The 16,140-nt window shown below is 39.1% G+C and overlaps 1 long non-coding RNA gene across 1 annotated transcript in view; it reads left to right on the top strand.

Moving 5' to 3' along the window:
- The first annotated feature begins 1,259 nt into the window (after positions 1-1,259).
- Positions 1,260-16,140, top strand: part of LOC121707482 — a 45,516-nt gene continuing 30,635 nt past the window's right edge. Inside the window, exon 1 of the long non-coding RNA XR_006031339.1 lies at positions 1,260-1,507. This is a non-coding gene — a long non-coding RNA (uncharacterized LOC121707482). The remainder of the gene's footprint in view (positions 1,508-16,140) is intronic.

The raw sequence follows: 16,140 nt of genomic DNA, 5'->3' as shown, positions 1-16,140 counted from the left end.
CTTGTCGCGCTCGTCTGAAAAAAAATGAGTGGTGCGCTACCTCGCGCTACACGGCCAAAACCCTGGCGCGCCAGAGAGATCTACGTCATTTTGACGTCACATTGTCGCGCTACCGGTCGGGTGCGTCAGGTATGTAGAAGCCTTTAGGTTGCCAAAGCCCAGCTTACCGTTTTTCCCCTGGTGATTCAGGCTCTAGCCCTAGAATAAGATATACTCAGAAGCCTGAGATTCTAATATATGAGATCTGCTCACAACAAGTAAGGTAACAAACCACCAACATTTGATTAAGTGACCGAGTAGTCACGCTTGAGTTGTAGGACTATGGGTGTAGTTACGCTTGAATTGTATAGCCACTGAAGTATATAAGCACTCTTAAGGCTTCTACATACCTGACGCACCCGACCGGTAGCGCGACAATGTGACGTCAAAATGACGTAGATCTCTCTGGCGCGCCAGGGTTTTGGCCGTGTAGCGCGAGGTAGCGCACCACTCATTTTTTTTCAGACGAGCGCGACAAGGCGGAAACAGGAAGATGGACTAGTTCGAGGGCAAGCGAGTTGCAGTGTTTTGTTACAGTCGTGAATTTTTAATAGTTTGCTGGATAAGTTAACAAAGTTACCAGTGAGAGTTGCAACACATGGAATTAAGAGGAAAGAATAGAAACGATTTATTTTCAAACAAAGAATATCTATTAAGGCCTGAACAAAATCTCTTTCCACTTCAGGAAATTACACAAACTCAGCCAGCTGCTAGCTAGCTAGCTAACTAAACTGTTTAAATTATTAAAATTTCCCTCGGGATGACTAAAGTACCTATCTATATATCCATCTATCTATCTATCTATCTATCTATCTACCTGTGCACACACCTTGGAAACTACATGATAATGATGATGGTAGTTGTGAATAGTAGCAACCAAAGTCTGAAGTACCATCACAGAGGCTAGCTACTGGTGTTTCTTACTGCAGCTTCTTCTGCTGTGTAAGTAGTTAATGTTAGTCTTTTCACAACAGCGACACCTCTGTTCAGGAGAATATTGCAACTAGTGTTGCGACCACCACGCGCGAGTATAAATGGTTACGGCGCTTCTGTGACGTCACATTGTCGCGCTACTGGTCGGGTGCGTCGAGTATGTGGGACGTTTAAAACGTAGAATGTCTTTGTTTCAACCAGCTGTGTTGTACCATCCTCAGTCTTTGCAAAGATTCAATATAATTGAATGATTTTGATCACCGGCTCCCGTCTCATCTTCTTGATTCCGAATTGACTAACCTAACAGAATTGCGAGAGGTCCCGGGATCCCAACATCTAGGGTCAGAACCAGCTTCCTGAAAAAACGTACACGGTGAGGTCTGGGACCTTGGAATACTGAAAGCCCTTGGTTGTCTGAGGACAGCAAAGCGAGAGGGCTGATCTTCTGACCCCCGGTGACGGGATCCTACTGAAAGGGAATTCTCCTGAGACGTCGGTGTGAGAACCAGTGATCAAGCAAAAAGGCAAACGGTCGGTGAGTAAAATAAAAATAAATAAATAAAAAATTAAATAAATCTCCTCCGTAGGGAGTCAGGGCTATTTGGTAGCAGTAGTCCTGAGATGAAAAGAAACCCAAAGCGAAGAGGCTCAGGGGTGATTCATCCTAAATAGAAAAACTACTAGGTGGTGTGATTTCATGAGTCAAGTCAAGTTTATTTATATAGCACATTTCATACACAGAGGTCATTCAATGTGCTTTACATAAACAAAACCAAACGATAATAACAAATAAAAGCATAGAAGGGCAATATAGTCAAAGAATAGTTAAAAGGTAAAGATCATAATAAAAAGAAAACATAACACAAGGTAAAATCATTTAAAAATAAAGAATAATTAGTAAGCAAAAACAAAGGCAAAAGTAGTAAAAAAAAAGTAATAAAAGACAAAGTAGAATAATTATCGAGGCAGATTCAGAATTTGTAACTCGGCACAGTTAGCAGAAAGCGTCTGAGAACAGTTTGGTCTTAAGTCTAGATTTAAAACTGGCTACAGTTGGGGCCTTTTTAATGTCATCCGAAAGTTGGTTCCACAGCTGAGCCGCATAGCAGCTAAAAGCTGCTTCACCATGTTTAGTTCTAACTGTAGGTTTTACTAGCAGGTTTTTCACCTGGGACCTGAGAGGACGAGAAGGTGTGTACTGCTGAAGCATGTCTGACAAGTATTTAGGTCCTGCTCCATTTACTGATTTATAAACAAGCAATAGTGCTTTAAAGTCAATTCTGTGACTTACTGGAAGCCAGTGCAAGGACTTAAGAATTGGAGTAATGTGGTCAGTTCTTTTAGTTTTTGTTAGTCCTAGCTGCTGCATTTTGTATCACCTGAAGCTGTTTAATAGTCTTTTTAGGAAGGCCTGTGAACAGTCCATTGCAGTAATCAACCCTGCTGGAGATAAATGCATGAATGAGTTTTTCTAAGTCATGTTTTGACATCAGCCCTCTGAGTTTGACAATATTTTTGAGGTGGTAAAAAGCTGATTTAGTTATCGCTTTCATGTGGCTGTTGAAATTTAGATCACTGTCAATTAATACACCAAGATTTTTAACAGTATCCTTTGCCTTCAACCCTTTTGTGTCAAGGAGAGTGGCAACCCTAAGTCTTTCCTCATTTTTACCAAATATAATTTTGAGGCTACACGGGTTCTCAGCGGGACAGTTCAAGTAGCGCAAGGACACAAGGTTAGAATACAATGAAGGATTTTAATAAAGTTCTTGGGAATTAACAGAAAAGGTTTTCCAAATTCAAAAGTGTAACTAAGGATAAGGTTGATCTTCAACAGTCAAAACTTAAACAATATCTCTTCAATGGTGAAATCATAATCCTGATTCCCTCAGGTAAGTATCCTCTTGATAAACTGTCTTCAGCCTTACTTTAGTCAGTGCTGCAGCCCATGGCCAATCCAGCGGTAAGTCTTTCAGTCTTCAGGTAATCCACATGGAAAGTGCCACTTGGACGGTCTGTTCCTCCAGGGAGAGCACAACTTGGAGCTTGTCTCCCAAACCCCACTCTAACACTAACTGTGTCTCTGAGCCTTAAAAAGCCCTTCAGCTCATCAGGTACTGATCAGTCTCAGGTGTGTTGGGATATCGTGTGTTGAGGGGTGGAGTTTCCAACTCCACCAGCAGATGGAGCCAAAGCTGTCTGTGATTGCAGCCATCTCAAGGGAATGTAGCGCCCCTCCAGGACGCAGCCTCTCGTAACATCACAGAGGGCTATTTGGTAGAAGTAGTCCTATGATGAAAAGAAAACCAGAGCGAGCAGGCTCAGGGGTGATTCATCCTAAATAGAAAAACCTGGTTTATGAGATCCTTTTTGATATTGATAAGGACCTCTACATAGAGCTCATTGGTGAGGGAAATGACAGGTTTGCATGTTATTTGTGATGATCTAAAGTGTATATTTACACAGTTAGCCTCAAATTACATTGATTTAATCAATGACTAAAATGTCATAGGGTCGCAAACTCCTAAATCATCCTCCAGTGTTTTATATACATTTTGATATCTGATATCTCCACCTAGGAATATCTGTTTTAACTAAATGTAGTGAAGCTTTGCAGGGAAAATGGAATACTGTGTGCTGTGCTATAAAGAGTGTTGGATGCCTGGGCCAAAGCATCAAGGCCATCCTTGCTCTCCCCAATTCACTAGTCACAGGAGCACATATGCGAGATGATGGGTATGTGAATTATATCAGATTACATATTCCAGTTTTGGTATAGATTTTCCAGTTGTAAATTTAATGAAGGCCCCATAGAAAGTATGGCCATTTTGCTTAAATACAGGCTACTTGTTTCTCCAAGCTTCCTGCTCCCCCAGAGGAAAGAAAATGATAAAATGAGAGCTCCTCTCTTTCTCAATTGTTTCTCCTAGACAATAATGAGATCACAGTGATATAAAAATGAGATTATTGCTTTTGTTTCCCGCTTCTCAGGTTTGTCTCTGGAGCAAAAGAGTTAAGTTATCTCAGTGTAGACTCCCTTTAATATACAAATGAGATCTCATCAATATTTTAAATAATGCTCAGTGTTGTCTAATTTATACATCTCATATTTTACTCAGGCTGATCCACCAGAGAGCTCTCTCTGTAAACTCATGCAATTCTCATTTCAGATCTTTTTGATAAATCTCAGATTAGGCTCCATCAGTTCTGTAAAAGAGATCTCTTCACAAGCTTGAACCGTTCTCATTCTAGTCATTTCAGTTTAGTCCTTTTTTGATTTACAAAAGAGATCTCAGCAAAGGCTTATACAATACTCACACTTGCTCAATTTATATATCTCATATTTTACTCAGGCTTATTCATCAGAGAGCTCTCTAAGTGAACTAATGTAATGCTCATCCAGACCTATTTGTTTTATAAATTAGTCTGATCTGTAAGAGCTCTAGCTGTTGTACAACAATTCTCAAATGATTTTCATTGGCTTATTTGTTTTAATTGCACATATTTTCAAGTTCACATTTGCAAACAGTAGGCCTAACCATGTGATGTGACCACCACACATGACGATGCTCTGACAGACCTCTGAAGTTCGCCTACAAAAAAGATACCATCTATGCCCATATAAGGAGATCACCTTTTAAATTCTCGGGCAGGGAGACGACGAAATCGGAGACGCAGACGTTTTCCTGAACGCACTTTTGTCTTCAACCTTCGAGTAGATATTATAATCAATGGTACGTGAAGGCGGCACAATTTGATTTTTGCTACCCCAGAGCTAACTTGCGACTTGTTAGCAAGTTAGAGAAATCAAGTTAGACTCCAGAGGTCTATGATGGTCGGACGTGACAAACTCGTGTGCAGAAGACTCCTACCAGAAAATGCAGTCTAGATTTGGCGCCCAGTGAAACCAAGTGAAACGGTGTGTGGGTATGAAGGATTGTGCAGAACTTGCCACCACGAAAATTCAGAGAAGGTACATTAACATTTTGGTAATTTGCTAACGTTCTTGCATATTTTTAGACTCAATATATCATTGAACAACCTGACGAAGCAGCACATAAAGTTAGCTAGCTAGTTAATGTTAGCTACTTGTAAGTTACATCACTGGCTGTGCCGCTTGTATATAAAGCTAACGTTAGACAATTTAACGTTGCTAGCTTACTTTGCCTTATACAGCTTTAGTCTGTATGTTTTGAATGGTGTTAAGCCATGCTGTAGCCAAAATGCACGGAATTTTAAAATGTCTTTGGGATGTCAGTCAAGATGACGAAGCTAACGTTATTGCCACTGGTTTAAACTGGTTCCAGCTCAATTCCACTGAAAAGAGGCCGGCAGCTTCTTTGGAAGACTACGCTAGACCATCAGATCAAATTGCTGAACAAACAGCGTACCAAAATGGTAAGTATATTTTCCCCCACAATATGTTCTCACTTTTGTTTAACCTGCTATAAATTACAGCATATTGTAACAGGAGTGAAAGGGCATTCTTGTAACTCAGGTAAACTAGGAAGTAGCGTTGCTGCGGTCGAGGGATCGAGAAATAGGCAAGTCAGCATCTGCAGTCATGAATAACTTACCAGTCAACATTTCTTTTGCAATTAATATAATCTGTAGCATGCAAATCAAACCAGCTATTAGCCTAACTGAAATAAAACCATGATATATCTAGGTATGGTGAAGGGTATGTGATGTGGGGCTATCTATCTATCTATCTATCTTTTAATTACAAAGGCCAAGGGAACTTTATCAGGATGCATAGTATCCTGAGTCCATTCAATAACTGGCCTTTAAAAATAAAAATCTGCCTGCCTCTATGGGATTTTAACATAGGGGGTTCCTTACTTATGCCCCCTGTATTTTAAGGAATAACATTTATTAATTTACGATACCTGGTTCATTCACAAAGAATATTGGTGTGTTTAAAGGTTGGATTTTTTCCTCATTTTTTAATTGAGGCATTAAGATCAATTTCCAACAGATGATTTATTGTATCCTCTGGTTGTCTTAACTTATGCACAGTTGATGGTTTTATAAAGACACCCCTACACCAATAAATAGTTCATGTAGACTGTCACACAATGGTAAGTGGAACATTGGCCACAGCTTGTAACAACTTCATTTTTTACCATTCTTTGCGTAGGAATGTGTACACAAGGATGTGTAACCTTGTGTAACTTTGTGTAACTTGGGAATTACAACAGAAAGGAACACGTTTCAGCTAATCAAAATCAATGACTGGAACTGCCAGTTTCAGAGCTATTATTACCACACTGATAGATTGATTTTGCTTTTTATTTGCAGCCTACGTTATGCACTGTGGAACGCTCTGCGGATGGACAGCTGTGGAATCTGCAAAGGTCAAGAAGGCTTTTGTTACGAGGGCTGGAGGTTCCAAAACATCCATGAAGCTGGGGTAATTTAAACTATTTCCAATTGTGGTGAGCATTATTGGTGGGCTTTTTATAAAGGGTAGGCCTCTATTGCACTAAAATTATTCAACCTTTATACAGTTAACATCAAACTGTGTAGCTACGAAAGCTACAAAATCACATTGTCATAGAAATGATAGAGGCGAAATTTCCACTAGGTTTTATTTTACTAAGATATTTTACAGATGGGCTGAACATACATCAAAAGTTTAAAAAAATGACATGGCCAAAATGATTAACTCACCAACAATATTTGTTATATGGTGTATACCAGGAATCACCAAATGGCGGACCCCGATCCGAGTCCGGACCGTGACGTGATCCTATCCGGACCCAGACCATAATAGCCTAATTTAGATTTTCACGTAAGATTTCAAAGCTGCGCTAAATGTTTCGTTGGTTAGGATAACAGCATTTACTTCAGGAGCTTCAGGAACCATCATTTCGCTTGCTGCTACTCAGCCAGTGAAATCTGTGAATTCTGATAAAGTCGAGTCAGTGAGTAAAGTAGCCTACTATGGGGAAGAGCCTGAAACGAGCGAGGAGAGGAGACGGGACGAGAAACAATCAGATGGATATCTAAGTTAACGATAAGTAAGTTATTTTCAAATCATCGGTTGCTCAAAGAGGAGGAAGCTAGACAGCGAGAACAGAGCTTTATATAACGATACGGGGGCAATACCACGCAAAACTGTCACGTCCGTAACGCCAACTAGGCTAAATATGGATGTGACAGTTTTGCGCAGAATTGCCCTCAATTGCAACACCCAGAGGAATAAAAATCAATTTTACAACATAGGGGAATGCCGCGATCGGCGGACTTTGACCTACACACGCAGTAGCCGGCGTCACGAGACTCTAATCATGTATATAATGAGCACTGCATTAATCAGCGTCTCCGTGGCACACATAGAAAAGGCAGCGCTGTGCTATATAGCACTTTAAGAATTGCGTCGCCGGTTCGAATCCGACGGCCGTTCCGCGGTCTCACGTTGTTTTACGCGACGGCCCCCTCTGGTCATTGCGTTCCCGATCGCCCGCGACATCTTATGAAGCAAAGAACCTGACTGTTTGTAACTGTTTGCGCCCTGTTTCTTGTGCTTTTTTACTGAGGGCAATCATATTAATCATTGATATTAATTGCAACACCCAGAGGAATAAAAATCAATTTTACAAAATAGGGGAATGCCGCGATCGGCAGACTTTGACCTACACACGCAGTAGCCGGCGTCACGAGACTCTAATCATGTATATAATGAGCACTGCATTAATCAGCGTCTCCGTGGCACACATAGAAAAGGTGTTTTTTTAAACATGCTTTTTTACTGAGAGCAATCATATTAATCATTGATATCAATTGCAAAGAGACAGAAATATTAGTTTTGGGGGGGTCAGATAATGTTTCTGATATTGTGAAACAATATCATTACAGTTACAATACAAGTCAACTCCTATTTTCACTGTAGGAACATTGTGTTAAGGAAAGGAGGGCCAGCAGACAGGAGAGGCACAGGATATAACCGTGAACAGGCCGCAGGGAGACAACAGAATATATAAGAACAATGACTGATTATCAGTTTGTTGCATGTTTAGACCTTGTATGTATTGCACAACACATGTTGCACTTGGCGATCACGGTGGGGATTGATATGGTAGTGGACCATGATGGTCATAGAAAAAGTGAAGGAGCAGTACCCCCCAATTATGGTGGGGTAATTCGCACTCTGCCCTGGATCTCTTCTATTCTGAGACAGGCGATTTTTAAAAGCGCCAATTTGAAGCACCTCTACTAGACAAAGCATATTGAGCAAGCATAGGGTAGGCTAGGCCCATTCAACAGTGAACTGAGACCACAGAATATTTTACAATTTAAAAAGGCAATATGATTGATCCACCACAATCTAGTTAAGCCGACATGCATTCACTGCCCAACAACGTGATGTTCCTGGGTTTCCAGGATTTCGGGTCAACATAAAAAAAACTAAATTAAATTAAACTTGCTGATTAATGGGTTCAAGTAACCAGCCTTGTCTCAGCTCAAATTTTATTTTAAGTTCACTTTAAGATCTTTAAAATAGCCAAGGCTACTCAGTTTTTCTCCCCAATCACTCTTATCTTGCCTTATTTCTCCTCATTTCGAATGTTGCCTTTTAGGCTACTTATTTTATTTCACATTAAACATTAGGCCTAGGCCTACAATCTTCTTGAATTTCCCCTTGGGGATCAATAAAGTATCTATCTATCTATCTATCTATCTATCTACAACTAGGCTCCATCCATTCATCCTAATATTACACAGTGGCGATTCTAGACATTTTTAACAAGGGTGGCACTAGTGAGGCACTGATTCAAGGGTGGCATGAGGTAAAACATCCAGATAAACAGAAACAGGCTCAAGATGTGAAATTAGCACAAATACATTAGGGAAACCAGATGCAAACACCATACTCATAAATTGAAGGACAAAAAAACACAAATACCTTACTCTCACATAAAATGTATTTGTATTTGAATAAAATGTAATACAAACATATTAAAGTTAATTATCTAAGTTGTCTGTCCCTGGGCTATGCTGTTCTAAAACAAATTCCATCATGGGGACATTAAAATATAATCAATTTTATTATATTACTGTAAATGAAGATATACAAAATATACTCATCCAAGACATTTCCCCCACTCTATGGCCATCTATTTTTGTAGCTGTTACAATAATTTGACCTGCTTTTTTGTCTATTTGTTTATTTTCTCAAGAAACTTGAGGTTGGTATGAAGGAGTGTATTGTGTATGTGAGCAATTTCATCTTCCTGAATCTCAATATTATGATCACAACAAGTCTGGGCAAATTATTAATTAAATTTTCACGTGGGGTAACTTGTTGCAGGGCAACCATAACCGGTTCCATGTCTTCCGATTAGATGATTAATCATCAGTTTCTTGAGAACTTTAAAGTTCTCAAGAAACTTGAGGTTGGTATGAAGGAGTGTATTGTGGATGTGTGCAAACATTGTGCACGTTGCACATGGTGCAACTTCTTGCAGGGCAACCACATAACCGGTTCCATGTGTTTGAATTGGATGACTTCCATGTGTTTGAATTGGATGACTAAAGTTCTCAAGAAACTTATCTCCCTGAATCTCAATATTCTGATCACAACAACTCTGGGCAAATTACAAGTCAGCACCAGTGCTGCATTCATTGTTTTGCACTTTTATAATCACATCACCAAAAGTAGGTTATTGGTTTTACCAAAAGAATTTGGCACTATTTTTAAACTACAAACCTATAAAGTATTTTGATACAAAATATGATGCCGATTTTCCAACTAAATAAAATAAAAATGACAACATACTATTTTGTATTTGACATACATGTATCAGACATACTGCCTATCCCTGGCTGTTCTGTCCTGCCTGCAACTCAAGCTAGGTAGTACTGATTGTTTTGTGTTTGTTTTGTGTTTATGTTAGTTTTGATCCAATTTGACAGCTTTGCTATGTTGCCCACCCAAAGTTTCTACCAGCCCACCCAAATATAGTAGCCTAGCCTAGGTTAGAACCAGCCCTGCCCTGCATGGAGACATATTTTACGATAATAATGGAGAAAATGTTAGCAAAACTTTAGGTTTTTGTTAACGGAATCTCCCGACCCTCATTCATCTATTTGCGCAACAGCCCACATTCTGCCTTCAATCCAGCGAGACAAGTGAAATAAATGTTTGTTTTTTTAAAGCCGTCATCGTCATAGGCACGATATTTAGGCTACCTCTGTTAAGCCTACACAAAGTTGCGTATTAAGGAGTATTTCCTGATCGGGGAAACCTTTCGTTCCGCAGTTCAATTGTGCCGCAGGCCAATAAAGGCAAGTGTGTTTGCCACTTACATTTCTGACGTCTGACACTTCACACTGCTGCAAGTGCATCAAGAAAGGTCCCGCCTTACACCATGTTAATGGCCAATCGTAGACTAGGATTTGGGGTGGCACCTGGGATGGCCAATCGAATCTCAAGGGTGGCCTGTGCCACCTGGAGCCACCCCTCTGGCTCCGCCCCTGTATATATATTATACATACATACATACATACATATACATAGCCTAAACATTATGATGCTCCGGACCTTTGCTTGAGGAAATTTTCCGTAACGACCTCGCTGAAGATTAATTGAATACCCCTGGTGTATACTGTATTTTCTGTATTTTGTTTTTGTTCTTGACAATTGTCAGTGTCTCTTGAGTGATTAGAGCTAAATGTTTTGGGCTAATTTAGATGTAATATTGAGTCATTGTCTTTGATTTACCGGATTGACCCTAAAGCACTCCTTGTTTACAAATCACTTAAAGGACAAATCCGGTATGGATTAATCCATAGCTCTTGTTGGAAATCACTGTGTGCTGTTAATAGGAAAAAGAAAATGTGGCACAGCCAATTCTGAGTTATGGACAGGGAAGTATAGCCCAGAGCCGTATAGAAGTACTTTTGGTATTCCTGACATAATGCAGGGTAGCCGCGGGGTCTTAAAAGTCTTTAAACGGTCTTAAATGTCATGTTCCTTAATTAAGGTCTGAAAAAGTCTTAAATTCCGTTGCCAAAGTCTTAATTTTTTAAACGAAGGTCTTCAATTTTAATTATACTAGCCTGCAAGCAAGGTGAAATGGGGGAAAAAACTAGCCTGGCGGGCCATCCTATATCATTGAAATGTATAGTCTGGAATCGAGCCATTCACCTCGCTTAATCCAAGGGGCGGGCAAAGATTTGTCTTTCAAACTGCCTAGGCATGCAATAGGCCAGCGCTACGACCATATCATATACCATCCGGTCGGCAAAACGGCAAATACATCCTTCTTCGAAAGGAATGACTTAAGTGCATTGTGTTGCTCAACTTTCAAAGAAAAGCACAAGTCCAACTCCTCCAAAGTTGACGGCAACGCCGATTCAAACAACCGCTCTTCGTTTGCCATAGCCACCTTCCTTGTTGTTTACTGTCGCAGGACTGTCGCCATCCTGTTAAGCCTGCCTTAAGACTCTCTAACAAAATAGAGCGCTGTGATTGGATGACGTCCACGGCGTCAGCCAATAGAAATCCCTATGGTTTGATACTAGACGTACAGGCTGAGCAAATTAAGCACTAGGGTGCGTCTAGATTTCTAGTCAAGTCAAGTTTATTTATATAGCACATTTCATACACAGAGGTCATTCAATGTGCTTTACATAAACAAAACCAAACAATAATAACAAATAAAAGCATAGAAGGGCAATATAGTCAAAGAATAGTTAAAAGGTAAAGATCATAATAAAAAGAAAACATAAAACACAAGGTAAAATCATTTAAAAATAAAGAATAATTAGTAAGCAAAAACAAAGGCAAAAGTAGTAAAAACAAGTAATAAAAGACAAAGTAGAATAATTATCGAGGCAGATTCAGAATTTGTAACTCGGCACAGTTAGCAGAAAGCGTCTGAGAACAGTTTGGTCTTAAGTCTAGATTTAAAACTGGCTACAGTTGGGGCCTTTTTAATGTCTCCGAAGGTTGGTTCCACAGCTGAGCCGCTTAGCAGCTAAAAGCTGCTTCACCATGTTTAGTTCTAACTGTAGGTTTTACTAGCAGGTTTTTCACCTTGGACCTGAGAGGACGAGAAGGTGTGTACTGCTGAAGCATGTCTGACAAGTATTTAGGTCCTGCTCCATTTACTGATTTATAAACAAGCAATAGTGCTTTAAAGTCAATTCTGTGACTTACTGGAAGCCAGTGCAAGGACTTAAGAATTGGAGTAATGTGGTCAGTTCTTTTAGTTTTTGTTAGAGTCCTAGCTGCTGCATTTTGTATCACCTGAAGCTGTTTAATAGTCTTTTTAGGAAGGCCTGTGAACAGTCCATTGCAGTAATCAACCCTGCTGGAGATAAATGCATGAATGAGTTTTTCTAAGTCATGTTTTGACATCAGCCCTCTGAGTTTGACAATATTTTTGAGGTGGTAAAAAGCTGATTTAGTTGTCGCTTTCATGTGGCTGTTGAAATTTAGATCACTGTCAATTAATACACCAAGATTTTTAACAGTATCCTTTGCCTTCAACCCTTTTGTGTCAAGGAGAGTGGCAACCCTAAGTCTTTCCTCATTTTTACCAAATATAATTACTTCAGTTTTTTCTTTGTTCAGCTGAAGAAAATTTTGAGACATCCAGGTGTTGATTTGTTCTATACACTGACACATAGATTCAAGAGGACCATAGTTGTTTGGTGATAGAGCTAAGTAAATTTGTGTGTCATCTGCATAGCTATGATATGAAATCAAATTATTTTGAATGATTTGTCCAAGTGGGAGCATATAGAGGTTGAATAATAGTGGCCCCAAGATCGACCCCTGGGGAACACCACAGGTCAAGGACATTGGTGTTGAGGTACAGTTTCCGATGGCAACAAAGAAGCTCCTTTCTTGTAGATATGATTTTAGCCAGCTGATAACTATGCCTGTAAATCCAACCCAGTGTTCTAGTCTGTGTAGTAAAATATTGTGATCAACAGTGTCAAATGCTGCACTAAGGTCCAGTAGCACTAGGACTGATGTTTTACCTGAATCTGTGTTGAGGCGTATGTCATTGGAAACTTTAATGAGAGCTGGCTAGGAGGCTAGGAAAAAACAACAACGTGAAAATTCTACAGGGGGTTGATTAACGTCAGAGATCGTCTAATTTAGGGTTTCACAGTGCACCGATACTACAAAAGTGTCGCAATAACTATTAGCAGTTGTCACAATACCTAATTTTATTAGTATCAATACTTTTAAGAATGACCGTGTTCTTGTTTGTGTGCACAAGGCATGCTTCTAGTGCCTCCTCCCCAAGCCTGTGGCTGTACGTCTTTTCTCCTCACACACATATGCGCAGCTGTTGTGCCATAAACAGCGAGACATGGCTGCTAGTTTAGCTTAAGTGATTCTGTGGTAACACATAATAATAGGCTAATATCAAGTTGATTTGCTCACTTGCACCTCTCAACTTTGTGTTGCTAACCTACCTAGGCTATGAGATGTACGTAGGTCTACTATTGGGTTTAATGTTATTTAGAAATAGGCAGCGCAACCTTTGCAAACTTTTACATCTGGAGAAAGCTCCTTGCTAACTAATTCTGCTAGCTCAGGTCATGTATGTCATTCGTAATTAGTGCTAAAATCATTATTGAACATGATCCCTTCTATGAACTTGATAGTTTTTTATTTACATTTATTTTATCTAATGACAGACAGCAATGAATTGCATCCACATATCCTTATGCATTATGTGCAACTATTATTCACTAGCCTAAAACCGTGAGACTGAAGGCTATGTAATTACTCACGTATTTCTTAAAGTGACAAACGCTCAATTACACCTAGGCCTACACACCACATTAAAATTTGCCTAGGTGTAATAGTTTAAAAATAAATATTAAGTATTCAAATGACTAAATATGTTTAGCAATTAAGCAGATTAATAGTAATTATGCAGATTAAAAAATACTATACATTAACTGTACACTTTATATGAATTCGAAGGTATATGAAATACAAACATATGAAATAAGCCATAATTTTCCGTGTGTGTGGAAAGAGTCAAGCAGAATCTAGGAGGCCCACTGGTGTGAATGATAACACTATATTCAATATTACTGATGATGTCAAGGTGGTCTGGGCCCCCAAATCAAATACATTTTTTAAGAATTATCGAAGAAGTATCGAAATCGCAATTCTTGATATGGTATCGGTATCGAAACAATAATTTTGTTATCGTGGCAACTACACTAGTCTAATTTCTTAGGATATGCGCAAACAATACTTTGGGTTTTCGCACCAGCAGCAATGAATCAACATAATCAGTTGAAAGGAGAGGACAGCACATCATGGGGAAGTGTTGTTTTAATTGTCATTTTGGATTTGATCTGGTGTTTTACAACCGCATAATGGGTGTGATGTATGTCTTAATTTTCATGTAAGTGGTCTTAAAAAGTCTTATTTGGGGTGGTCAAACCTGGGGAAACCCTGTAATGGAAAGAAGATACCGAAGGCTTTTTTGCCATATTGAGTCAGCTTTACTTTCTTGTCCATAACTTGTCTAGGTTATGACACATTTTATTGTTCTTTGTCCTTTGGACAGTGCCTGGTGAGCTCGAACAACAAGGCTTTGAATCAGTTTACACCAGATTTGCCCTTCAATGAGACTGTGTGACATGTTCCAGCAATACTCATCACTTAAACCTCACTGATCACAGGAGAAATGTTCCTGTTGAAACCCACTATCAGAACTAAACAAGGCAACGCTGCATTTAGTTGTTATGCGTTCTGACTATGGAGCCAGCTCCCAGATGACAAAAAAATTGCCCAAATTACTTTTTTGACATCAGGACTCTGAACTAAACTATTTTCAGATGCTCATTTTTTTTTTACACTGAATAGGCTTAGTCCAACCAAAACAAGGTTTTGCCTAGTGGTAAGCTGGATAGTGGTTAATCCTAGCCTGACAATACAGTTTACTCACTAGATGAGGTGAGTGAATTCAACAAACTTGTTTAAGCTTGACAAATATATCAATACAATCTGTTTTTCAATTGGGCAACATATAGCAAATGTGAGTGGTAGCTATCACATCCCCCATTCTGTGTTTAAGTGATTAATAAGGTGTGTCTGATCTTTGTGCTGTATCAAAATTCCCACAGTTATGAAAGCAGACGGTCAAACAAATGTCTTACTTTGTATTTTTGAGTGGCTCACAAACTAACAATGTTCTATTTTCTGCTCTTCTCTCCCTCCTCCCTTTGGTTGGTTCCACCACCAGGATAAAAGACGCAGATTGACCAGCCCACGCTTTCATCCACCATTGTACACAGTATGGCACGCTTTGGCACAAGTTCAGTTTGTTTATGTTATTGTTTATTAGTTCATTTCTCCATGTTGTATGATTTATAGATAGACTTAAATTGTCATTGTGCAGTTGGTCCGTACAATGCAATTTGCTTGTGCAGCTTTTAAAAATAATACTCACATACACACTCACACACACAAAAAAAAAAAAATAAGAATACACATTATAAAAAGAACATATCAAGGCATTAACATGCTTCCATTGCTTGAAGTCCATTTTAAAGTGCAACTGTGCAAGCTCCCATTGCTTAAAGTCCATTTTAAAAGTACAACTGTTTTGCTTTGTTTTATAAAATAAAAGTTTCAAATGCTATGGAGTGCCCTATTTTTTGACCCTCAAACTGATTTCTCAATTGTAACTCCTACTTCTCAACAGTTTCTCATTGCAATGTCTCCTCAATTGCTCTATTATTTCTCCTAAGGAGAAACAAGTTGTAAATGAGACTACACTCAAACATATAAGAGATCTCCTGTATTTCTCCTGCTTCTCAAACTAATATCTCTTATGTGACTCCATCTGCTCTATTATTTCTCCTAAGGAGAAACAAGTTGTAAGTGAGACTACACTCAAACATATAAGAGATCTCCTGTATTTCTCCTGCTTCTCAAACTAATATCTCTTATGTGACTCCTACTTGTCTTATTGCTATGTGTCTCATCTTTTGCTTGTTTTATTTCTCCTAAGGCAAAATTAGGAGAAATAATTGTGACAAAAGTAATACTTAAATGATCCTTAAGGCGAGACACGGCAGGTGAAAACATCGTTTTTTCATGCACTGGTCAATTTCGAGATTTTGAGCTAGTATGTTACCTTAGCATGTATTCTATCACACTACTACAACAAAATA

The sequence above is a fragment of the Alosa sapidissima genome, chromosome 4, assembly GCF_018492685.1.
Source record: "Alosa sapidissima isolate fAloSap1 chromosome 4, fAloSap1.pri, whole genome shotgun sequence".
NCBI classification, from domain to species: Eukaryota; Metazoa; Chordata; class Actinopteri; order Clupeiformes; family Clupeidae; genus Alosa; species Alosa sapidissima.
The sequence above is the reverse complement of the archived record's forward strand: the minus strand, read 5'-3'. Positions and strand labels throughout refer to the sequence as shown.